Here is a 26,615-nt window from a genome sequence, read left to right as displayed (position 1 = left end):
CCTCACCGCGGTGAGATCACTCGGAGGTTCGGCCTCCCTCCTCCTTCCCCCGCCATTTAGAAAACGCAGCACGTTTCGCGCATGCGCAGTAGAGAATCAGCTGTGAAGCCGCAAAGGCTTCATTGTGGGTTTCCCTTAGAAGCAATGGCAGCTGCAGCACCAGAGAGCCGATGTAAAAATTGGCTGGGGTGCCGACATCGTGGGCTCACTGGACTGGCAAGTGTCTGAAGAACCCTGGAGCTCCTCTTTACAGTATAACTAGAGACAAGCTTTTGTTTTGTTTTTCGGTTGGAGTGGAGAGGGATTAGAACTCCTGTTAGGTTTTTATATTGCTGTCTGTGCTGATTCGCCCTCTCTATTTGTCCTGTTTACCATTATTATTGAAACTGAAAGAAAAAAAAAATTGGGTTGTCCCAAGAAAAGTAAAAGAGGTGAAATCTTCCAATGGGGACACTAGTTATGGTGACCTGGGGGGCCCTAGGGATGCCCTTAATTTGCAAGGATTTCCTCTCACTTCCTGTTGTGCCTATAGGACAGGAAGTGAGGGGAAATCACTTCAATAGGACACAGATGGCAGAAAAAAAACATCAGACAGGGGTTATAAGAACCCTTTCTTACACATCCAGAATGAAAAATACGTTTCGCCCTGAGTTCCACTTTTATCTTCCAGTTTTTCTGCTTGGAATGGGATTGGAGGAGAGAGGTGAGTGATCTTTATTGAATCCTCTTTTCTACCTATCATGCCTGGGATGCTGTGCATTCTGTACACTCTCCATATAGTGCGCTGCTATGGAGAGAGGGGGTAGGCTTTGGAGATCGCAGCAGTGACGTATGGCGATGACGTAGTGTAGAAAGTGTGCGAGCTCTTCGTTTTCCTGCAGAGTAGAAAGTTGTCTTCTAACCCTGAGCTTCGGGGAGTGGCGCATGCGTAGTGTGGCGTCTATTGCAGTTTGCGGTGACAGGAGCGGAAGGTGAGTGAGGGGCACTGTATTGCTGCACCGGGGATGGCGGGCACCGGGCATTGTGTGTGGCCGGGGTACTGTACGGGCACTAGCACTCTGAAGGGAGGGGGATGGGGGTGATATGGTTTTTTTTATACAGAGCCACACACAAGGGGTCTACACGGCTATGTGGAGGACTGGACATTGAGATGTATATACATTTTACATACATTACCTGTCACAGGATTGTACACAGGGCTGTATATACCTCATAGGACTGTACACCGAGCTGTATATACATCATATACCTCGCAGGAGTGTACACAGGGCTGTATATACATTATATACCCCATAGGAGTGTACACAGGGCTGTATATGCATCCTATACCTCATAGGACTGTACACAGGGCTATATATACATCATATACCTCACAGGAGTGTACACAGGGCTGTATATACATCACAGGAGTGTACACAGGGCTGTATATACATCATATACCTCGCAAGAGTGTACACAGGGCTGTATATACATCATATACCTCGCAAGAGTGTACACAGGGCTGTATATACATCATATACCTCACAGGAGTGTATACAGGGCTGTATATACATCATATACCTCACAGGAGTGTTAACAGGGCTCTATATACCTCATAGGACTGTACACAGGGCTGTATATACATCATATACCTCACAGGAGTGTATACAGGGCTGTATATACATCATATACCTCACAGGAGTGTACACAGGGCTGTATATACATCACAGGAGTGTACACAGGGCTGTATATACATCATATACCTCGCAAGAGTGTACACAGGGCTGTATATACATCATATACCTCGCAAGAGTGTACACAGGGCTGTATATACATCATATACCTCACAGGAGTGTATACAGGGCTGTATATACATCATATACCTCACAGGAGTGTATACAGGGCTGTATATACATCCTATACTTCACAGGAGTGTATACAGGGCTCTATATACCTCATAGGACTGTACACAGGGCTGTATATACTTTATATACATCACAGGAGTGTACACAGGGCTGTATATACATTATATACCCCATAGGAGTGTACACAGGGCTGTATATACATCATATACCCCATAGGAGGTATATACCCCACAGGAGTGTGCACAGGGCTGTATATAAATTTTATATATATTAGCCTGTAACAGAAGTGTACATAGCAATGTATATGACTACACACAGGTGTGTGTGTGTATGTGTGTGTGTATATATATATATATATATATATATATATATATATATATATATATATATATATATATATATATATATATATATATATAATGTATATACATCACCTATAACAGGAGTATACACTCAGCTATGTATATGGTTGGACACAGGGGCATATATAACTTTTATATAAATAGTAGGGTTTCACATAGCTATGTATAATACTACATACAAGTATAAATTAAGCAATGAAAAGTGCACGTGCAAACAATGCTTACATAATAACTTATTGCTGATATACAGTATTAATACATTAATAAATTAATAACATAGGATAATCAATAAAATAAATAAATATTTCTGTGATGAACCTCTAAAGTGCACGTGCAAACGTGTGAACCATGAGTATTAAATATATAGTAAGAGTTAATAGACAAAATATAAATGTAGCACAAAAAATGATTAACATAGAAGTCCAATGTAGAAATAGTCCGTGAAGTGAACACAACTTAGTAAGTGCAAAAACGTGCTCAAAAAAACTCTTGGTGTGGGGATGGGGTTGTGCGTGCCGGTGGTCCTTGGGTTCTAACACTCTGTGCCAAGGGGTAAGGTAGCACACTGGCATACGCCAATAGGAATCAAAAGCGCTTTTTCTGCTGCTCCTATGTATGGATAGGTGGGTGGACGATCTCCTTATGGATAGGGATGAGCATTCAGCATGGAAGAAAAAAGGTAGAGGCTCCTCATAGTGTAAAAAGGTTTTATAACCTTTATTGAACTTCAAAAATGCACATCAATCTTCACATACAACATCCATAAAAATATCCATAAAACCCCCGATCGGTACTGCAGCTTGTACTTTAAAAACACTCCAAAAATGATAAAAACACTCCAAATAAAAACGTGGGTGACACAGCAAAACGAACTCGACCCAAAGAACTATAGGGTCAGTGTAGTATAAAGCCGCTATTTGAGCTCCTATGTTGCCTCGCGGCTGGGATAAACATAGGACGCTGGCTCTACCCGCTGAGTGCGCCGAACCCGGAAGTAGGAGTCTCGGCGTGCGGTCCAGCTACTGGCTTTGTCTCGGCGTGCGGTCCAGCTACTGGCTCAAAAGCCAGTAGCTGGACCGCACGCCGAGACTCCTACTTCCGGGTTCGGCGCACTCAGCGGGTAGAGCCAGCGTCCTATGTTTATCCCAGCCGCGAGGCAACATAGGAGCTCAAATAGCGGCTTTATACTACACTGACCCTATAGTTCTTTGGGTCGAGTTCGTTTTGCTGTGTCACCCACGTTTTTATTTGGAGTGTTTTTATCATTTTTGGAGTGTTTTTAAAGTACAAGCTGCAGTACCGATCGGGGGTTTAATGGATAATTTTATGGATGTTGTATGTGAAGATTGATGTGCATTTTTGAAGTTCAATAAAGGTTATAAAACCTTTTTACACTATGAGGAGCCTCTACCTTTTTTCTTCCATGCTGAATGCTCATCCCTATCCATAAGGAGATCGTCCACCCACCTATCCATACATAGGAGCAGCAGAAAAAGCGCTTTCGATTCCTATTGGCGTATGCCATTGGAATCCACACCTTTTGGTAAGTGTGCTACCTTACCCCTTGGCACAGAGTGTTAGAACCCAAGGACCACCGGCACGCACAACCCCATCCCCACACCAAGAGTTTTTTTGAGCACGTTTTTGCACTTACTAAGTTGTGTTCACTTCACGGACTATTTCTACATTGGACTTCTATGTTAATCATTTTTTGTGCTACATTTATATTTTGTCTATTAACTCTTACTATATATTTAATACTCATGGTTCACACGTTTGCACGTGCACTTTAGAGGTTCATCACAGAAATATTTATTTATTTTATTGATTATCCTATATTATTAATTTATTAATGTATTAATACTGTATATCAGCAATAAGTTATTATGTAAGCATTGTTTACACGTTTGCACGTGCACTTTTCATTGCTTAATTTATACCAGGGTAGCGCAGTATTTTACATCCATTTTATACCCTTGAGATCACTATCTTTTTCTAGATAGTGCTTTTGATTACTTGCTGCTTCCTACAATACCACACAAAATACCTAGGCGCGAGTATATTATCCATTCAACTACATACAAGTGTGTGTGTGTGTATATATATATATATATATATATATATATATATATATATATATATATATAATCACATTACCTATAAATAAAAGGTGTGCACACAGCTATGTATAGGACTGTACATTGGGGTAATGTACACATACATTCATAGCCTGTAATGAAAGGTGTACGTATCTGAATATGTAACAGGATACTGTATGTACTCCAGCCCTAAGCTGAATATTTGTATGTGTACACATCTATAGCAGGCTGTATGTAGAATGCACATACTACAGTGTACATAAATATATTCAGCTGAGCACATTTCTGCTATAAGCTATGGATGTTAAATGTATGTACCCCAGTGACTGGTTATATAGTCAGCTGTATACTCCAATGGTATTGGCTATGTATGTACCCCAGTGACCGGTTGCCTATTTAACCTGTATATGTCCCGGCGTCTAGTGACATGTTCAGCTGTGTACACTTCTTTTACTGGCTAGATATGTAAAATGTATATAGCTCAGGGTCCAATCTCATTCAGCTGTGTATTTGTTATTGGCTATGTTTGAAGAATGCATTGCTGCAGGGTCCAGTGTTATGCTTAGCAGTAATCAGGTTTTGTTGTCTGTAATCTATGTGAAATATATATAACGCAGTGTCCGGTTACATGGCTCTTGATGTACATTCATTGTATTTTACATACATAGCTAGTAACAGAGGCTGAATATGTTGCAAGGCCAGATACAAATACCTAGATATAGTATGTAACCGGAAACTGGGGTATATACAGTATCTCACAAAAGTGAGTACACCCCTCACATTTTGTAAATATTATTATATCTTTTCATGTGACAACACTGAAGAAATTACACTTTGCTACAATGTAAAGTAGTGAGTGTACAGATTGTATAACAGTGTAAATTTGCTGTCCCCTCCAAAATAACTCAACACACAGCCATTAATGTCTAAACCGCTGGCAACAAAAGTGAGTACACCCCTAAGTAACAATGTCCAAATTTGGCCTAATTAGCCATTTTTCATCCCCCGTGTCATGTGACTAGTTAGTGTTACAAGGTCTCAGGTGTGAATCAGGTGCAGGTGTGTTAAATTTGGTGTTATCGCTCTCACTCTCTTATACTGGTCACTGGAGGTTCAACATGGCAGCTCATGGCAAAGAACTCTCTGAGGATCTGAAAAAAAAAGAATTGTTGCTCTACATAAAGATAAGAATGTTGCCAAGACCCTGAAACTGAGCTGTAACACGGTGGCCAAGACCATACAGCGGTTTAACAGGACAGGTTCCACTCAGAACAGGCCTCACCGTGGTCAACCAAAGCAGTTGAGTGCACGTGCTCAGCGTCATATCCAGAGGTTGTCTTTGGGAAATAGACATATGAGTGCTGCCAGCATTGCTGCAGAGGTTGAAGGGATGGGGGGGGGGGGGGGTCAGCCTGTCAGTGCTCAGACCATACGCCGCACACTGCATCAAATTGGTCTGCATGGCTGTCGTCCCAGAAGGAAGCCTCTTCCAAAGATGATGCACAGGAAAGCCAGCAAACAGTTTGCTGAAGACAAGCAGACTAAGGACATGGATTACTGGAACCATGTCCTGTGGTCTGATGAGACCAAGATAAACGTATTTGGTTCAGATGGTGTCAAGCGTGTGTGGCGGCAACCAGGTGAGGAGTACAAAGACAAGTGTGTCTTGCCTACAGTCAAGCATGGTGGTGGGAGTGTCATGGTTTGGGGCTGCATGAGTGCTGCTGGCACTGGGGAGCTACAGTTCATTGAGGGAACCATGAATGCCAACATGTACTGTGACATACTAAAGCAGAGCATGATCCCCTCCCTTCGGAGTTCGGAGACTGGGCCACAGGGCAGTATTCCAACATGATAAACACACCTCTAAGACAACCACTGCCTTGCTAAAGAAGCTGAGGGTAAAGGTGATGGACTGGCCAAACATGTCTCCAGACCTAAACCCTATTGAACATCTGTGGGGCATCCTCAAACAGAAGGTGGAGGAGCGCAAGGTCTCAAACATCCACCAGCTCAGTGATGTTGTCATGGAGGAGTGGAAGAGGACTCCAGTGGCAACCTGTGAAGCTCTGGTGAACTCCATGCCAAGGAGGGTTAAGGCAGTGCTGGAAAATAATGGTGGCCACACAAAATATTGACACTTTGTTCCCCATTTGGACATTTTCACTTAGGGGTGTACTCACTTTTGTTGCCAGCGGTTTAGACATTTAGAGCCACTGCCGCGACTTGTCAGGCTGACAAGTCGCGCTCCCTCGCGGTCCATTGACCGCTACAGGACCCGTTCTAATAGGAGCGACACAAGTTGCTCCGACTTAGAAAAAGGGTCCTGTACTACTTTGGGGCGACCTCGGAGCGACTTGCATAGACTTCCATTATGTGAAGTCTCTGCAAGTCGCTCCGAAGTCGTGGTGCATGGGAATGCACAAGTTGCCCCCGAAGTAGTACAGAGTCGTGTCGCCCCAGTGTGAACCGAGCCTAATGGCTGTGTTGAGTTATTTTGAGGGGACAGCAAATTTATACTGTTATATAAGCTGTACACTCACTACTTTACATTGTAGCAAAGTGTCATTTCATCAGTGTTGTCACATGAAAAGATATAAGAAAATATTTACTTTTGTAAGATACTGTACATTTTACATAACATACCAACAATGGAACTGTACTCCTGCTTAAGATTGGTATGTACATTTTATACACCTCGCCAATAATAGGGGTGTACTCATCTGGACACTGATATATACATAGCCAGTAAGAGAAATGTACATACAGGAACATGTAACACAAGCAGTTACAGAAGTAAGCACACATGAATAAGTACAGTTACAGAGGTATATACAGCTATCACTGTGTACACAGTTTATAAGGCAGCAAGTAATAAGATACATTTAGTATTTACATACACAGCAGTGCAGGGGGGGGGCTGTACAGCATGCAGAGCCCACGTAATGACATTGCCAGGACCCACTGCCTCCACATACAACCGCCAATTGAGATGCCTTAGAAGAGGAGGCTACACAGCTGTGCGTCAGGTTTGCATGAAGCACCCACATGTGTACTGATGTATACTCCGAATGCACACTGTCAGCCCATCAGAGAATACATCCGTACGCACGTGGGTGCTTTACACAAACCTCAGCGTACAGTCGCTTCTACTAATGCATCTCAATAGGCGCCTGGTCTTGTGAATGTCATTATCTAGAATTCTGTATGGCCTTAGATTGCATATTGGCCTGCCTGCTTAATAGGTAGAGATGACATAAAGAGGAATATTAATAAAGCAGTGCATGGAACTGTCACCAAGCATTTACTGCTGGTAGCTCAGTCATTATATGGTGCTATATATTTTACATATAGAGACAATAAAGGCTTGTGTACGCAGATATAATATACTAATATCTATGCAGGGTCTTGCTGGCAGCAAAAAGCATGTTATGGTCTGTAAAGTGCTTTTGTGTAGACGTGTAACCATTCATAAAACAATCACATCTGAAAATTCCTTCCAATTTTTCTAGTTCAGTTTTCAGTTACATTATGTATACATGTATACAGTGTGTATTTACATGTCCACACACGTAAAATACTCAGAAATATTGACGATGGATCAGAATTTTCTACTCTAATTTACCTACCTGAACAAAGTGGATGATTAGTGAGCACAACACAGCTGTGTGCATGGGCCCATAATATACAATACTGTTGCCTTCAGATCAGTTAAAAAAAAAAAAAAAAAAAAGTGTGTGTGTGTGTGTGTGTGTGTGTGTGTATATTATAGTGTGTGTGTGCAATGTTTTTACCAAGTCCTTATACAATTGTGTACACATGAATATGCAACAGCATCCGTTATAGAATTGTAAAAATCTGTTCATTGAACGTAGCCACATACAGAAGTGTACACTCCTGATACACATGTAGCCAACTGCAGAAGTGTAGATGTTTGAATGTGTAGATAGATGGGAAGCTATACATTTTGACTACATATACAGGTGAGTAAAGAATAAACATGGAGCATCATTCAGTAGTATTCTGTTAATCACAATGAACATATCTCCTCTTGCATTACTAACTTACTGATATCAACATGAATTGAACACCACTTCCTCAAACTAAATCTTTCTAAAAGCAAACTGGTAATATTCCATCCAACACCCTTCCAGCCGTGCCTCCCTCCATGACTTTTCCATCAAGATCAATATTACAACTATTAGCCCCTCCCCTGACGCCAGGGTACTAGGTGTAATCCTAGACTTTGACCTGTCCTTTCAGTCCCAATTCCAATCGCAGTCACAAGCTTGTAGGCTTCACCTCCTTAACATCTCTAAAGCTCGCCCCTTTTTAACTAATAAAACCAGCAAGCTACTCATTCAATCCCTTGTTATCTCTCGCCTTCACTATTGCAACTCCCTCCTCATGGGCCTACCACTATGTAGGCTATCACTTCTTCAGTCTGCAGCCAGACTGATCTACCTTACCTACTGCTCAGTTTCAACCATTTCTTCCACTGGCCTTTCATTGCCCCGTAAATTTAAATTTAAAAATACTAACAACATACAAAACCATCCACAACTCTACCTCAGGCTCCATCACCAGTCCTGCCTCCTAAATCAAACCATCCTCTCCAGTCCTCTCAAGACTTGCTGCTCTCTTGTCCAATTCACACTGCCGCAACTTCCTTGAAGCTGACATCCCAGTGTGACTTTGGCACGACTTGCATACAGCTTTTTTAACAGAAGTCAATGCAAGTCATGCTGAAGTCAGACCAAAAGTAGTGCTTCTATTAGAACGGTTCCATTGCACTTAATGGGGTGCAACTTGTGAGTCAGAGTGCATGTTGCACCATTGTGAACCGGGCCTCAAGCTGTCGTCTACTGCTCCCATGCTTGTCTCCAGGCCTCTCCCAGCCTCTGGAACTCTCTTCCTCAGTCTTTCTGGATATCTTCTACTGTGGCCACCTTTATTTAATCCCTGAAAACTCATTCTTCAGGGAAGTTTATCATGACTCCAATTAACAACTAAACTTTTCCATCAGCTCATTCCCCACAGTTATTACCTTCTATACCACCTGCCCCTATTAGATTGTAAACTCCTATCATCAGGGCCTTCTTAACCCTCTTTTATGTTATTGTGTTGTAACTGTACTGCTTCCCTTAATACTGTAAAGTGCTGTGCAAACTGTTGGTGCTAAATAAATGCTGTATTATTATTATTATTATTAATATTATTATTATTATTATTAGTTGGGTTTTACAAAGAACACTGCATTGAAAATTCTATGTAACTGGACACAGGAGTATCATTTTCCAGTAGGCAGCCAGGTAAAGGAGCTCTTTAAGACCTACCTGGTCCCTAATATATTTCTTGACAAAGCCTAAAAGACCACTCTACTGGAAACCATTGTATTTTGGAAATAATGCTTATTATAATGATAGTTTTCAGCATATAAAATACTACTACCTTTTTTAATTTTTTTTTTTTTTTTTTTCACATTTCTTTTATTCTAAACATTTACATGCAGACTAAGCTGTCCAGTAAAACTTAAAGCGGAGTTCCAGTCAAGCGGAGTTCCAGTCATTTTTTGTTTTACTTCAAATCAGCCGCAACAGCGACTTTTAGTAAACAGCCAATCACCTATCCCACGATCCAGCGGTGTACTCACCCCAACCTTGTTCGCCCCGTGTCCTCCCTTGGCGGTGCCGGCATCTCTACTATGGGCACCCAGCTGGGATGGCTTTCGGCTTCACAGCTGGGTGCCCACTGCGCATGTGTGAGCGGCACTGCTCTCTGTGACTGGTCCCGGAGTCTTCTAGGACCTGTCATGTCCTAGATCTTCCGCTTCTGATCGCCTAAGGCGTCCGGATCGGAAGTGGGAGCGGGTACCTGTCAAAATCGGGTACCTGCAAACCCCCCCCCCCCCTCCCAAAGGTGCCGTTTCACAAACAGGAGGCGGGGAGGAGGCCTTAAAATGGAAGTTCCACTTTTGGGTGGAACTCCGCTTTAAGTGGAGGTAGATCTTAAAACTGAACTCTAGGATAGTTATAAATTTAACAGTTCTGTTCTGTTTTTTTTTTTCCAGTTTTGGTTAAAACTCCCCACTTAGGGTTTGTTAACTTCGTTATATGTGGCGACCTGCATCTTTGTGCACTAGATAAACGCAGGTCACATAGAAACAATCACTTTCTATGTGCCTTGTTCACACCACAATGCTGTTGTGATGTGTGTTGAAAAATGCAGCATGTCTACAATTTTCCACACTGCATGTCACCACACAGCGGCACACAGTACATAATGCTGCTGTGCGAAGAAACTAAAAAAGTTGAAAAAAAGCAAGCAGTGCGATGCACCAAAATGAGCATCACACTGCCCCCTACTGGAGCCACACTGCGCTAGGCTGCATGTTAAAATGCTCAGTTTTACCATGCAGGCTATTGTGAACTCTGGTGATGTCATTACACAGGAAGAATATACAATGCCTCAGCTCCTTGAGAAGGGATTTCAGAAGAGGTAATATACCGTAACTTCCTGTTATTGTTTGTCACTGCTTATTGAGACAGCAATTCCCATTTTGAACTGATGAGTGTACACAATGGGCATACATTTGATTGGGATTGTGGCAAAATTTTTGGCCTTTGGGTCCAACCACTACAACAAGTTGTGACATAATTACACCACTGCTTGCTATAAGAAGTAACTACACTGGGCAAGGTACATGACTGGTGGCCGGGGGGATAGCAGTCTTAGTGGCCACTATTCTTACCAAAGGGATGTCAGAGTCACAGAAGGCTTTTCAAGCATCAAAGAAGTCTTTGTTTCTCACTGCCTAGAAGATGAATATGTGTGCAAACAAGAATATTCTGTAAAGGTATGAATCTGCCTTTATACACATATAATGACATTTCTGCCCCAAATTAGGTATTTGAGCCTGTTTGCACTAGGAGTGGTAGTGAAGTACAACGCAGTCCACTCACTCACTGCTCCCAATAGAACTTAAAGCAGAACTACACTGTATCTGAGCACCACAAACCAAAAACACTATTATAATTTATTTTTGTTATTTAACCACTTTACCACCGGAGGATTTTGCTGTCTTACGTCTGGGCCACTTTTTGCGATTCGGCACTGTGCGACTTTAACTGACAATTGCGCGGTCGTGCGATGCCGTACCCAAACGAAATTTACGTCCTTTTTTTCCCCACAAACAGAGCTTTCTTTTGGTGGTATTTGATCACCTGTGCGATTTGGGCTATAAACAAAAAAAGAGCGTACATTTTGAAAAAATAACAATATTTTTCACATTTTTTTTTATATGAAATTCCCCCCCAAAAAAATGTAAAAATCAATTTTTTTTAAAAATTTTTGGCCAATTTGTTTTCTGCTACCTATGTTTGGTAAAAAAAATCACAATAAGGGTATTTTGATTGGTTTGCGCAAAAGTTATTGCGTTTACTAACTAAGGGAAAGATTTTCTTTTTTTTTTTTTTTTAACGAGTAATGGCGGCGATCTGCGATTTTTTTTTTTTTTTTTTTTGCGACATTGCGGTGGACAGATTGGACCCTTGACTGACATTTTTGACACTTTTGGGGGTACCAGTGACATTACTACAGTAATCAGTGCTATAAATATGCACGGTTACTGTAAAAATGACACTGGCAGGGAAGGGGTTAATGTATGCCTGGTGCTTACTAACGTGTGTGGGGGGAGGTGACTGAGTGACACAGGGACAGATCGCAGGTTCAGCTACGCTGAACCCTGCAATCTGTCACTGTCTGTCACTTGGGAGATCCGCCCGCTTTGTTTACACAAGCGGGCGGATCTCCAAACTCGATTCCCCGACGATCTGGGAAGAGCGGCGGGGATCACCGCCGCTCCTCCCCTGGCCCGACTCCCGCTGTGACTGAATACAGCAGGAGCGAGCCTCCGGTGGCGCGCGTGCGTGCCGCCAACAAGGGGAGGAGTCCAGCAACGTAAGTCTACGTCGCTGGACGGGAACGAGCCGCTTTGCTGCAGTACAGTCAACGTGACTGGTCGGCAAGTGGTTAAAGCAAACTCAGTCATCCATCCATGTCTCAATGCTTTATTTTCCTGAGAAAACGCCTCCCAAGCATTTAATCTTGGGTAAAGAGAGATGATTCATATAGCATTTACTTTCTGGAATCCATCTGCCCTTATCTCGGGCATAAAGGCAGGAGAGTGTGCCCAGCAAACCCCTCCTTTCCTCCTGAAGGGTCCTCCTGAAGACTCCTGGGATGTATGAAATCATTTGCCTAGGCATGGAAATCAGGAAGTAACTGAAGAAATGTAATAAAAAGTTTAATAAAACAAGTAAATCTGAAATGATATCCTATCTATTTACTAATGCTGGCAGCACAAGGATTACACATAATCTATGTTGATTGAGAGAGTTAAGTTCCACTTTAATGAAATGTCACCATCTGACCTTTCAATAAAGTTCTTAAAAAAACAAACAAAAGGAAATGGTGCAATGCGCTGTGATTGGAGCATCTCCATAGCTTCCATTCTACCACACACCATCGGCTGTATTGTAACGCAGCTTCTGGTGTGAACCTGCCCTTATTTTGTCACTAACTTTAAAGTTCATTTAAAACGACATGCTTATCAAAGATTACTCAGCATTGTCACCCTGTGTAAAGGAAGTGAGAAAATAAAGTAGCCTCTGGTATGTTCAGAAGGCCATAAAACTATTTTACAGGGAGTGTTAATGTGAGTATCAGATTGTATCACATTTGCCATTCTTAATTTTGTTTATGGATGCACTTTAACACTGGAACATACTATACAAATATAGGGTAGAGCCAGTTTAAACAGACAACTGAAAGCAAGAGTGACCACTGAACAAAGCTTCTCTGTGTCTTCCACAGCCATGTATGGTAATATATAACGCTTCAATACATACCTGAACACTGGAAGATCTATATATACGCTACATGACACTGGAAACTACTGAATAGCTCTAAACTCGCAACTGGATTCTTGGACATACACATTCATTTATTTAGCGATAGATACACCCGAAAGCACGAGCGAATGCTGCAATATGCCTATTTAACCACTTTACCACCGGAGGATTTTGCTGGCTTACGTCTGGGCCACTTTTTGCAGTTCGGCACTGTGTGACTTTAACTGACAATTGCGCGGTCGTGCGTCGCCATACCCAAACGAAATTTACGTCCTTTTTTCCCCACAAACAGAGCTTTCTTTTGGTGGTGTTTGATCACCTGTGCAATTTTTACTTTTTACGCTATAAACAAAAAAACAGCGTAAATTTTGAAAAAAATAACAATATTTTTCACTTTTTTTTTTTTTTTATATGAAATTCCCCCCCAAAAAAATGTAAAAAATTTTTTTAAATTTTTGGCCAATTTGTTTTCTGCTACATATGTTTGGTAAAAAAAAAATCACAATAAACGTATTTTGATTGGTTTGCGCAAAAGTTATTGCGTTTACTAACTAAGGGAAAGATTTCTGTCATTTTTGGTGTTGTGTTTTTTTTTTTTTTTTTTTTTTTTAATGAGTAATGGCGGCTATCTGCGATTTTTATTTTTTTTTTTTTCCGGGACTGTGACATTGCGGAGGACAGATCGGACCCTTGACTGACATTTTTGACACTTTTGGGGGTACCAGTGACATTACTGCAGTAATCAGTGCTATATATATGCACTGTTACTGTAAAAATGACACTGGCAGGGAAGGGGTTAATTTTATTGGAGAGGGAGGGGTTAAAGTATGCCTGGTGCTTACTAACGTGTGTGGGGGGGGGGGGGGGGTGACTATGTGACACAAGGACAGATCGCAGGTTCAGCTATGCTGAATGAACCCTGTAATCTGACCCTGCCTGTCACTTAGGAGATCCGCCCGCTTGTGTTTACACAAGCGGGCGGATCTCCACACTCGATTCCCCGACGATCGGGGAAGAGCAGCGGTGATCGCCGATGCTCCTCCCCTGGCCCGACTCCCGCTGTGACTGAATACAGCGGGCGCGCGCCGCCGAGAAAGGGGAATGTCTGGTGACGTAGTACTACGTCGCCAGACGTTATCGAGCCACTTTGCCGCAGTAGTGCTCTAGTGAGCAGTCGGCAAGTGGTTAAAGAAAGCTATGTTTGGGGATATACACACTTTACTTGGGTAACAAAAGTGCAAAAAGGTAAAGGCTGTTGGCCTTTTACATGAAGCTAGGCTCTCTAAGCAGTGCAATACAGAATTTGAATATACACTTTTACACACACATTGGTTGAGCACCTGGATATGCCACGCAGGGAATACCAATAATCCACTAACATTTGTAAAGCTTTACACTTAAAAATAAACAAGTGAAAAATAATTTCCTTCCTCAGTTCTATAAAGTGAAACTATGGACAAAAGTGACAGATATGCCGATGTCTGTCATAAGCGGTAAAGCGGTGGCACAAGTGTTGCACAGAGTGGCCGTGAATCTTGACCTCTGTGGACACGCAGAGTCCCTTCTACCATAAGTGATATATTTACATTTTTACTGAAAAGGTCTAAGCACAGCTGACGCTTTACCCAGTTACAGCAATAAGTGTTTGTCTTAGAACAGGACTAAACCTTTTGCATAAAAAAAAATGCTAACCAGGAGCAAGTTTTTGATAGAAGAGACCTTCTGGGTTCCTCCTGACAAAAAACACACCAGTTTAGAATACAGTCATATGTTATTCCTGGCATCTTTTAGATTCCAAGGATTGAGCCAGATGCTGACATAATATAACTTTAGCACACATGCGTGGGAGTGACATCATTAATTATTGCCCAATGGGCAAAGGAAGAAGATGGTGAATCCAGAAGAGAAGAACATGGCAACATTGGCTGGGAGCTTGGACCTCGCATCACCGGAGGAGAGCATTCCCAGAGGAAAGTGTGCCATTATATCCAAGTATGCTGAGCTCTGACAACACCAAGTCTACTTCCACTTCAAGAAATTGAGGTTTAAACCACCTGAATAAAATGTGACATTTGAAAATAATTCTGTCAGCATATTAGTTTGGCCCAGCTGTCACTTTTCTGGACAGTTTGTTCTCCATGGTAAGAAGATGGTAAAATAAAAAATAAATAAAGGCAATTAAAAAAAATAAAGGGGTAATTTAATATACTCAAATATTGTAGGAGGTATTAATCCCATACAGTTACCAAAATTGAAGTGTTTTTTTTTTTTTCCAATATTTTTGAGTTATAGATTATAAATTCACAGGAAAATAAAACATTAGAACAACAAATAAATAAATATCCATATGCATTGTAGGAAAAGTACAAATAAGTTTTACAAAATAAAATTTAAACCACAATGAACAGATCTCTTTGTATTTATGCCATCAAACGTATTCATTCACTTAGATAAATTAAATCTATATGTATCAGCTATAGTGGAAGCGTGGATAAATCACTTGCTTTCTCTACTAGCATAGTTTTTGAACTATAAGGAATTCTCCTTTATGGGGGTTCAACATATAACAGAGAATGGGAGAATACAGGAGTAAGGAAAATAACAAAAGAATAACATTAACTATATCAGTAGCACAGAGTAGTTGTGATTCTAAGTATTTCAGTGGATTGTAATATTGGAATGTCCTGTTTTTTATTTATTTCTTTTTTTTCAGGACTTTTAGGGCTCCAGGAGCGATTTGGTAGAATTTTTAGTTTGCCCACAGTTAGAGAAGTTTGCTTTAGTGTACCATTCAGTATAAAGTAAGGGTGACATCGGCTGGGATAATTCGGAGATTGACAGTGAATATTTCATAAAGCGTTGCCATCTATTAAAGAAACGTTTGGTAGAGTTGAATGCTTGTGTTATTGTGTCTAACTTTTCAATATACATCAAAGCCTTTAAGTTCTTTCTTCACCTTAGATGCTTTGGGAGCATTTGATTATGTCCAAATTTTCAGTATTTTAAGCTAAATACAACAAAATATAAACATTTTGTAAGCATATTTCATCTTTCGGAAGAAGATTGCACTTTGATAAAAGAAAAATTTAAATAGCAGCTGCAGCCAGTACATTGTGGGTGCAGGGCCAAGGCTCCTGCAGACTCTTCCACCTAGCTCCAAGTCCATATGGAAGTACAGACCTACAATGCTGGGGCTGGAAGAAGGGATCAATAGATGGCCCAGGCTCCTGCAGACTCTTCCACCTAGCTCCAAGTCCATATGGAGGTACAGACCTACCATGCAGGGGCTGGAATAAGTGATCAATAGATGGTCCAGGCTCCTGCAGACACTTCCCCCCCTAGCTCCAAGTCCATATGGAGGTACAGACCTACAGTGCTGGGGCTGGAAGAAGGGATCGTAAGACTACAAGTACAGTGCCACAGCACATGTGCTCCATTGAGAATTAGGAGTTCCTCTGTCACAGTGGCAGATGGAACTTAGTCTTCCATGAGGGTGAGCCACAGACAGCCGCAGCAAATTTAACCACCTCAGCTCCAGGAAAGTTTTACCCCCTTTATGACCAGGTCATTTTTTGCTATTCAGCACTGCACTATTTTAACTGCTAATTGTTTTCACACAAATCTAGCTTTCTTTTGGTGGTATTTGATCACCACTGGGTTTTTTTATTTTATAAACCAAAAGAAATTTTGAAAAAAAATATATATATTTTTTTTTTTACTTTCTGCTATAAAACATATCCAATAAAAAAATAAAATTCTGCCAAAATATATTCTGCTACGTGTCAAAAAAAATCCTAAAAAGTCTATGTTAATTGGTTTGCCTGAAAGTTATAGCGTCTACAAACTATGGTATGTATATATGTGTGTGTATGTGTGTATATATATATATATATATATATATATATATATATATATATATATATATATATATATATATATTATACTGGAATTTTTATACATTTACTTTTTTTTTTTTAAACTAGTAATGATGGTGATCAGCAACTTTTATAATGGGATTGTGATAGTGTGGCTGGCAATCTGACACTAAGTGGCAACTGACTAACTGCCACTGACTTTTTAGCCTTTTACACCAATACAGTGATCAGCGATAATATTATACACTGTCACTGTACTAATTACACTGGCTGGGAAAGGGATAACCTCTTGGGTAATCAAGGGGTTAAATGTGTGCCTGACAAGTGTTTGTGTAATGTGTGCTGCTGAGAGATCGTTCCCTCTGTACAGAGCTCTGTGTTGATTTTCAACACAGGGCTCTGGGCTGTGATTGGACACAGCGGATCCAGGCTATGAATAATTAGTGGGGACCTGCTGACAAACTCCCACTGTGTGGCTCCCATCCTAAACTCGGAAACAGGCAGTGACGTACCTGTATGTGCCTCCCGTTCACAGTACATTGCCAGTGCGTAGTTTGGGAGTGGTTAAAAGAATACATAATTGTGGAATTTAGGTAAATGGGAGGTTGGGGGAATGTGACCATGTTGCATGTGACACCCTAAATATGAGTATAACATGAAACACGGTCACAAATATAGAATGAGCCTTTAGCAAATTGCCGACCGCCCGCCGCAGATTTACTGTGGCAGGCTGGCTCAGCTGCGCGACTGGCGGCACCGATTGCCGACAGGCACCCGCAATCGCTTCCCACTGAGAGAAAACACCATCAGCTGTTGTAAACACAGCCAACCGTTGTTCTCTCTGAAATGATCACAGCGCCTGCGATCCTCCTATATAGAAACACAGGTCTCTGATCATTTCACAAGTCCCTCCCCCCACAGTTAGAAAACACTCCCCTAGGCTCACATTTAACCCTTTGATCACCCTTAGGTTAACCCCTTCCCTACCAGTGTCATTATTACAGTAACAGTGCATATTTTTAGCACTGATTACTGTAGTAATGTCACTGATTCCCCCCTCCCTAAAAGTGTCAAATGTTAGGGGTCCGCAGCAATGTCGCAGTCCCACTAAAAATCGCTGATTGCCGCCATTACTAGTAAAAAAATAAAAAACGACATAAATCTTTCCCCTAGTTCCGTGGTCCTCAACCCTGGCCTACAGGACCCACTAACAGGCCAGATTTGCAAGATAACTGAAATACATCCCAGGTGATATAATTTGCTGCTCAGTGATTGCAGTGATTGTAGTCTGCATCTCCCCAAGGTAATACTTAAAATCTGGCCTGTTAGTGGGCCCTGAGGACCGGAGTTGAGGACCACTGCCCTAGTTTGTAGACGCAATAACTTTTGCGCACAATCAATATCCGCTTATTACGATTTTTGTTTTTTTTTTTTTTTTTTGTTACCAAAAATATATAGCAGAATACAAATTGACCTAAAAGGATGAAAAATTTTTGATGTTGAAATGTTTTTATTTTTTTTGGCAATGTTTTATATAGCAGAATGTGAAATATATTGTTTTTTTTTTTTTTTTTTATAGCACAAAAAATAAAAATCGCACAGGTGATCAAATGCCACCAAAAGAAAGCTCTGTTTGTTTAAAAAAAAAAGGACATCAATTTTATTTGGATACAGCGTTGCATGGCCACGCAATTGTCTGTCATTTAAAGTAACGCAGTGCCGAATCGCAAAAAATGGCCTGGTCATTAGGGGGCAAATCCTTCCGGTCCAGAACTAGTTAATGTGCCTGCTTTTTTAATATTTGAAGTCTACAGTACTGAACTAAGAAAATAAAGATGCGTGGGTAGTAGAATCCTATATGTTTTCTAAATCTGTGGTTGTTCTTCTTCTTCTTTTTTTTTTTTTTTTTTTTTTTTTTTTTTTTTTTTTTTTTTTTTTTACTGATGCTGAAATGTGTGTTGGTCAGTAAAACAATGTATGAGCATCAAATGAGACAATACATAGATGTATAAATAGTCCAGGGGAGAGGGGAGTCGCATGCTAATGTAAACAAAAGATAGTGTGCGGTTCTAGAATAAACTCCAATGTACAAGGTATTGTGCACCACCATTCACACAGCTAGGTGTCAGGATGAGTACAAATGTTACTCAGCAAAGTTTGAAAGGGTATACCTAGATCGTATGCGGCTATCCATGCAAAAGGATACATAACTAAACATGAAAATTCCCAGCTGTGCAGAGATCTAACTGTAATAACTCACAGGCATTAAGTGCCATGTATTGAGAGGAAACAGATGTATGTATAGATTTGGAGGGACAGAGCCACAGCAATATGAACAGTGATGAGTTAAATAGAAGCGTGTTTTTCCTATGGCGGTCCTAGGCCATAGATCTTTTTGTTAATTATTAAACAATTTTTCATAGGACAACCAAAGTATGCTTTACAAGGTATCAGGATGCACATGGATATACAATTCTGCTTCCTTATTAAAACTGAGAAGTGAAATCGAGCCATATATAGGGATATGAACATATAATGTATAAAACTCAACTGTCTGATAGAAACTGGGTACTTTTTAATGTTCTCAGCATGTTGGTAATAGAAGTATTCACTAAGCTGGGAACCAATCTATTCATATTGACACAAACTAGGGAGACAGCTAGTAAGATCCGGTTCACACTATTGCGAGTGCGGCGATTGCATGTAATTCGGAGCGCACTGCTCCTTCATTACATGCGATCGGATGTGCGGATGCGAATTCAGCCATACACTTTTTTTTATGGCTGAAATTCGCACAGGACCCTTTTTTCCAGCCGCATCAGGATCGGATCGCACAGTGGTTCACACTTGTGCGATCCGATCCTGTGCGAACTGTCAAATCGCACTGCGATATGCGATCAAACTGGGGGTGTCGTTAACATTTAATTGACAGTGTGAACTGCCAGATGTGCGTTTGCAATGCGGAAACACGCTGCGAATTCGCAGCCTTCCCGCATCGCACAAGTGTGAACCGGAACTAAAGCATGTAATTTGAGGACATGTTTTGTTGCAAGAAATTCTGTATAAAAACAAACTTGTGTGATAATTTACTGATGGAAGATGATATTCCCCAAATCTTGTGCCGCATACTAGTTCTTAGGCAGTGCCTCAGTAAATAAGTAGGTTATTGGCAATGTTCTGAAGGTTATATAAGGCACACCAGTCAGGGAACAGCTGTTTCCTCAGAGCCCTCTTATACAGGTATCATGCATGCTTCGTGACATACTCAGTCTTTGTGATTACAAGCCTTTGCTTGGCACTAAATGTGTTCTGTACAGCCAACAGAGCTGTAAAATAAAATCTATAAGTCAGAGCCCTGACTTTACTATTAACCTTCACCCACTGCTAATGCTGTTGGTTACTTTAGAGGCTGCATAATTCCTTTTAATGTGTACAGATTTCATGCATTGCGGAGGCGAGCCATGGCAGGCACCCATGTGGAGACCATTAAGCTATTACCGTATATACTCAAGTATAAGCCGACCCGAGTATAAGCCAAGGCCCCTACTTTTACCACAAAAATATGGAAAAAATGATTGACTCGAGTATAAGCCTAGGGTGAGAATGCAGGGTGGCTGGCATGGTACAGGAGAATGCAGGGTGGCTGGCATGGTACAGGAGAATGCAGGGTGGCTGGCATGGAACAGGAGAATGCAGGGTGGCTGGCATGGAACAGGAGAATGCAGGGTGGCTGGCATGGTACAGGAGAATGCAGGGTGGCTGGCATGGTACAGGAGAATTCAGGGTGGCAGGCATACTAGTGCGGCTGTGTTTCACTTACCTGTTCCAGAGGTGCCTTCATTTTAAAAATGGCGCCAACACGTCATTGCGCACGCGCCTCCGCCGCTCGGGAAAGCTGGTATACATTTGGCTATTCCCGGCCTGTCCCGAGCGGTGGCGGCGCATGCGCGGGGACATGTATACGCCGGGCGGCGCCATTTTTAAATCTTAAACACATCAGAGCGGCCGGGAACTTTTTTTTTTTTTTTTTTTTTTGACTCGAGTATAAGCCGAGGGGGACGTTTTCAGCACAAAAAAATGTGCTGAAAAACTCGGCTTATACTCGTTTATACGGTAAACTTCAACTGGAGCAGTGTCTCCTTATACTATTGCTATGGTGTATGGAGTTGCGTAGCCGCAGACCGGTCATGCTGACCCATGTCTACAGACCAAAGCACCTACAAATAGGCACATGAGCATTAGAACTGGACCACAGATCAATGGAAGAAGGTGGCCTGGTCTGATGAATCCTGTGGATGGCCGGGTGCGTGTATGTCGATTGCCTGGGGAAGAGAGAGCATCAGGGTGCAGTATGGGAAGAAGGCAAACTGGCAGAGTGATGGTTTGGCCAATGTTCTACTAGGAAACCTTGTCAAAGTTACTTGACTGCCTACATAAACATTGTTGCTGACTAAGTACACCATCTTGTGAAAATCGTGAAATAAACTCTTTTAGCAGGGTAATGTGCCTCTCCACACTGAAAAAATGGTTCAAGAATGGTTTGAGGAACAACGAGTTGGAGGTATTGACTTGGCCTCCAGATCTCAATCCAATCAAGCATCTGCGGGATGTGCTGGAAAAATAAGCCAATCCACATCTCTTAACGTACAGGACCTAAAGGACCTGCTACTGACAGCTTGGTGCCTTATACCACAGCATACCTTCACAGGTCTAGTGGCATCCATGGCTCTATGGGTCAGGGCTGTTTTGGCAGCAAAACTGGGACCTACTCAATATTAGGTGGGTGGTCATAAAGTTATGGCTGATTGGAATATAGTGCAAACAGATTTTTCCTGTTCTAAGTTAAATATGTCCTAAAATCTGTAAATTGTATAATATTGAGATAGGAGGGCAATATATACCGTATCTAAATGTAGAAAAATATCATGTACACATACAGTATGTACACAGCGCATGATATCATTATATGAATAGGAGGGAAATCCAGTATGGGGAAGGACATTCACATATGAAATTTTGTCAGGTCTATAGATTTTGTTTGTTGCATCTCTATAAGTTATAAATCCAGTTTAGGCCTTTACCTTATAGGAAATTACGTCAAAGTCCCATATGGATGCCGCAAAAATAATACTGAACAAAATTATAAACGCAACACTTGTTTTTGCCTCCATTTTTCATGGGCTGAACTCAAAACATCTAAGAAAACCGGGATTCATCCGTGAAGAGAACACCTCTCCAAAGATGCCATCGAATGTGAGCATTTGCCTATTCAAATCGGTTACAGTGACGAACTGCAGTCAGGCCGAGACCCCAATGGGGACGACGAGCATGCAGATGAGCTTCCCTGAGATTGTTTCTGACAGTTTTTGCAGAAATTCTTTCATTATGCAAACCGATTGGTGCAGCAGCTGTCCGGGTGGCTGGTCTCAGACGATCTTGGAGGTGAAGATGCTGGATGTGGAGGTCCTGGGCTGGTGTGGTTACACGTGGTCTGCGGTTGTGAGGTCGATTGGATGTACTGCCAAATTTTCTGAAACTCCTTTGGAGATGGCTCATGTAGAGAAATGAACATTTAATTCACGGTCAACAGCTCTGGTGGACATTCCTGCAGTCAGCATGCCAACTCCCTCAAAACTTGCAACATCTGTGGCATTGTGCTGTGTGATAAAACTGCACATTTTAGAGTGGCCTTTTATTGTGGCCAGCCTTAGACGGGACATACATGTTCAATTTTCATGTACAATTTTCTGTTAGATTTACCAAAAACCATATAATATGAGGTAAAAACTAAACACCACTTTCTATTGCATCTAATTAGGCAGGCCTTTGTACTACATAGTTGGAAGGTAAATTTAAAGAAAATTGCACAGAAAATTGTAGAATATATAGCCAGCCTAAGGCACACCTGTGCAATAATGGCACTTTTCCACTGCAAGTACCGGCTAGTACCGGCTCGGCCCTGCTTGGCCCGGTTTGCTTTTCCACTGCGGTACCGCATTGGTATAGTGTCGGAACGGTTCGGTACGGTATAGGTTTGCTTTTCCACTAAAGTAGTACTAAAGTTAAGTGGGTGGGATAACAACGGGTCGGGTGGGATTCTCTGACCAATCAGTGGCTAGTAGTGACTGCATGCAAAGGATTGTGGGATATGGTACCAGTTTGGTACCTGTTGGAACCACAATCGAGTACTGTTTTTTCAGAGCCGTACCGTACCGTTCGGTTCCATGCAGTGGAAAAGCAAACCTATATCGTACCGAACCGTTCCGACCCTATACCATGCGGTACCGCAGTGGAAAAGCACAAAAGCGTGCCGAACCGGTACGGTTCCATGCAGTGGAAAAGCGCCATAACAATGCTGTCAAAAGCTGGCCATATATTCTACAATTTTCTTACAATTTTCTGGAAATTTACCTTCAACTATGTAGTACAAAGGCCTGCCTAATTGGATACAAATGAAAGTTTTGTTTAGCTTTGAACCTCCTATTATGTGGTTTGTGGTAAATCTAACAGAAAATTGTACAAGAAAATTGAACATGTATGGCCCGCCTAAGGCTGGCTACAATAAAAGGCCACTATAAAATGTGCAGTTTTATCACACAGCACAATGCCACAGATGTTTCAAGTTTTTAGGGAGCGTGCCTTATCAGCATCTTGATATGCCACACCTGTGAGGTGGATGGATTATCTCGGCAAAGGAGAAGTGCTCACTAACACAGATTTAGACAGATTTGTAAACAATATTTGAGAGAAAAAGGCCTTTTGTGTATATAGAAAAAGTCTTAGATCTTTGAGTTCAGCTCATAAAAAATGGGGGCAAAAACAAAAGTGTTGCTTGTCTAATTTTGTTCAGTGTAGTTACTTGTAATACCATTAGGGCCCTTTCCCACAGATGTGCTCCACTCTGTTCAGCAGGGGATGTGTGAGCAATTCCCCTCCTGAATTGGAGCTGAGCGGGAAGGTCACGTTGGAAATGTTTTATCAATCAGCAGCTGCAGTTACTGATCAGTGTTTTCTGTAAGTGGCTTATCTGGTTTTCTCCACATTTTGACAGTGGACTGTTGTGGACCCGCGATGGCTCTATGGACAGCCAGATGTCTGTTTACACCAGGCTACCTCCAGTCTTCCATGTTTAGGTCTCCAAGAAAATGGAACGTGACACACAGTGTGTAGACGGAGCTGTCATCTGCCGGCTCAGCGGGGATCGGTGGATCGATCCCCGCTGAGCAGAGCACGGTCCGCAACGGAATGCGGACCGTGTGAAAGAGCCCTAACACTGCATGAAAAAGCATCAGTACTTTTTCTGCTTTGTGGAGTTTGAATGTACTTATTTTTTATGTTAGGACTCATATTAGCATAACATTTTAACAAGTGTGGGCTTTAGTTGCCTTATGGTGTTACTGTGGCAGGTGTACTGTGGATTGATGGAAGGTCACCATCCATTTGCTCTGTAGATTGGGGGTGAGTGGGGGATTAGATAACTCTTCTTTCAATGAAGAATGTGAGGTCCTATTCCATGATCATTAGAGCTGGGGTATGGCATCTTAGGACCCTACCTGCCTCATAAGTCAGAAGCAGCCACACGTTGTACCCCTCGGGTGCGCCAACAATTATGCTTTCCTGACCTGCACAAAGCGCTCCCCATTGTGTTTATGCACATTGATCATATTAGGCTAAATATCACAATAACAGTTGGTGGTGTGTATCCAGGAAAAGGTTTTGCTTTCTTGGTCGCATGCCACATCAAAATGAACACACCGCAGTGTCAGTCTGCATTGACATTGTAGTCCTTGTTTATGTCACTAGATCCGCTGGGTGACCAGGAAAGTGTTACATTGCACTTCATCACGTAAGAGAAAACCTGCTGGGTGTTATGCAGTTATATTGAGTTGCCTAATGCTAGCTCCACTAGCTTTAAGCAATATAAAAGAAATTTGACCACCAATTAGTAATGGGAATTTAAACCCTGTTCATTATACATATTGTCTAATTGTTGTACATATAAAAATGTGCTTTTGTTGTGTAGGTTTCTTCCATGTATGGGTATGGTGTGTTTATAGATGTCTATTAGGAGTTGTAACCCCTGTTGCAATGTGCTGATGTCGGTATCCTTGTGTAATTAGCTATTTCAGCTTGTTACACACAGATAAATTAAGATAGGTTCCACCCTTATCATTTTACAGGCAGCAAAGAGTTGTGACACCCCTTGTCTGTTTTAGCTAGAGCATTGGAGTTTTATAATGTAATCATTGAGAGCTGTTACACAACAATTTCTGTATTCCATGTGTATTTCTGCATGCGCAATTTTGATGCATTTTAGTGTCCCCCCCCCCCTCCTTTTTTTTCTTCCATTAAATACATGTGCATTTTTATGTGTTCAGTGTGTTTCTGATACATTTTGCCACTTTCCAGATGTATTCCATACAGAACAAGTGCAGCATTATCTACTTTTTGTTTCACTGTAACGCACTGCACTGGTGTGCACTAGGGCCATTGGAATCCATGGTAATCGCCATCCACTTTTTTTTTTTATTTTTCTATGCAGAATAACTGGCTGCATCTGGTGTGAATTACCCATTAAAGCAGAACTAAGGCAGGCCATAGACGATTCGAATTACGTACGATTTATCGTTCGATAAACGAAAGCGCAACTCGTGCACATCATCGAGTGTACCATCAATGTGAGCCGAAAATCGTACGACAAAACACTATTTTTTGTGCCTTTTAACCACATCTCTACCGGACACACTCCCTACTGTTCTGTGTTTTGTTATGCGAAATCATACAACTCACCCACTAATGATACGAAATTCGGCCGATTTTCGCAAAAAAACCCAACATGTTGGATATGTGAATTTTTGCTGTCGTACGAAAATCGAACGTTTTTCATACCACACTAACGATACGAAAATCGTTCGATAACACTGCCATTTACGATTTTCGAACGAAATTCGAATCGTCTATGGCCTGCTTAAAAGCAAAGCGTGTCCCTCCCCCCCCCCCCCTCAATTAGGGAGTTTTATAACCCCTGATGGGCTGTCTTTTTTGCCATCTGTGTCCTATTGTGGAGATTTCCCTTCACTTCCTGACCCATAGCCAAAACAGGAAGTGAGAGGAAATCTGTCCAAAGTCAGGGAATCCCTAGTGGTCACCAGAACTTGGGACCCTATTAAAAGATTCTCTATTTCTGTTCTGATAACCACCCAAAATTTTTGAATTTTCTTTCACTTTCGGTGATCATGATAAACAGAACAACTAGAGTGGGTGGATCTTCCTCATAGGAGCAAAGACCGCAATAAAAACCTGACAGGTGTCCTAGTCCCTCTCCATTGTACCCAAAAAAAAAATAAAAAAGTTTTGCCTTTCAATATACTTTAGGGAGCATTTACAGCTGCAAATATACCCGACCCCGATTTACAAGCAAGAACCCCAGCAGGATGTGGGGTAGTGAGTGAGACTTCTCTGAAGACGTTGACAGCTTCACCCTAGACCCGTTCCATATTGCTAAAAATAACAAAGCCTGGTA

General features: G+C 41.6%; 1 protein-coding gene across 1 annotated transcript in view; it reads left to right on the top strand.

Moving 5' to 3' along the window:
• Positions 1-832: 832 nt before the first annotated feature.
• The window catches only part of NT5C2 (5'-nucleotidase, cytosolic II), a 242,470-nt gene continuing 216,687 nt past the window's right edge, over positions 833-26,615 (top strand). Inside the window, exon 1 of the mRNA XM_082268055.1 lies at positions 833-971. The gene's annotated coding sequence lies outside the window, so the exon portion shown is untranslated. The remainder of the gene's footprint in view (positions 972-26,615) is intronic.

This window comes from Pelophylax lessonae, assembly GCF_965119305.1.
Source record: "Pelophylax lessonae genome assembly, chromosome: 9".
Classification (NCBI taxonomy): Eukaryota; Metazoa; Chordata; class Amphibia; order Anura; family Ranidae; genus Pelophylax; species Pelophylax lessonae.
The sequence above is the reverse complement of the archived record's forward strand: the minus strand, read 5'-3'. Positions and strand labels throughout refer to the sequence as shown.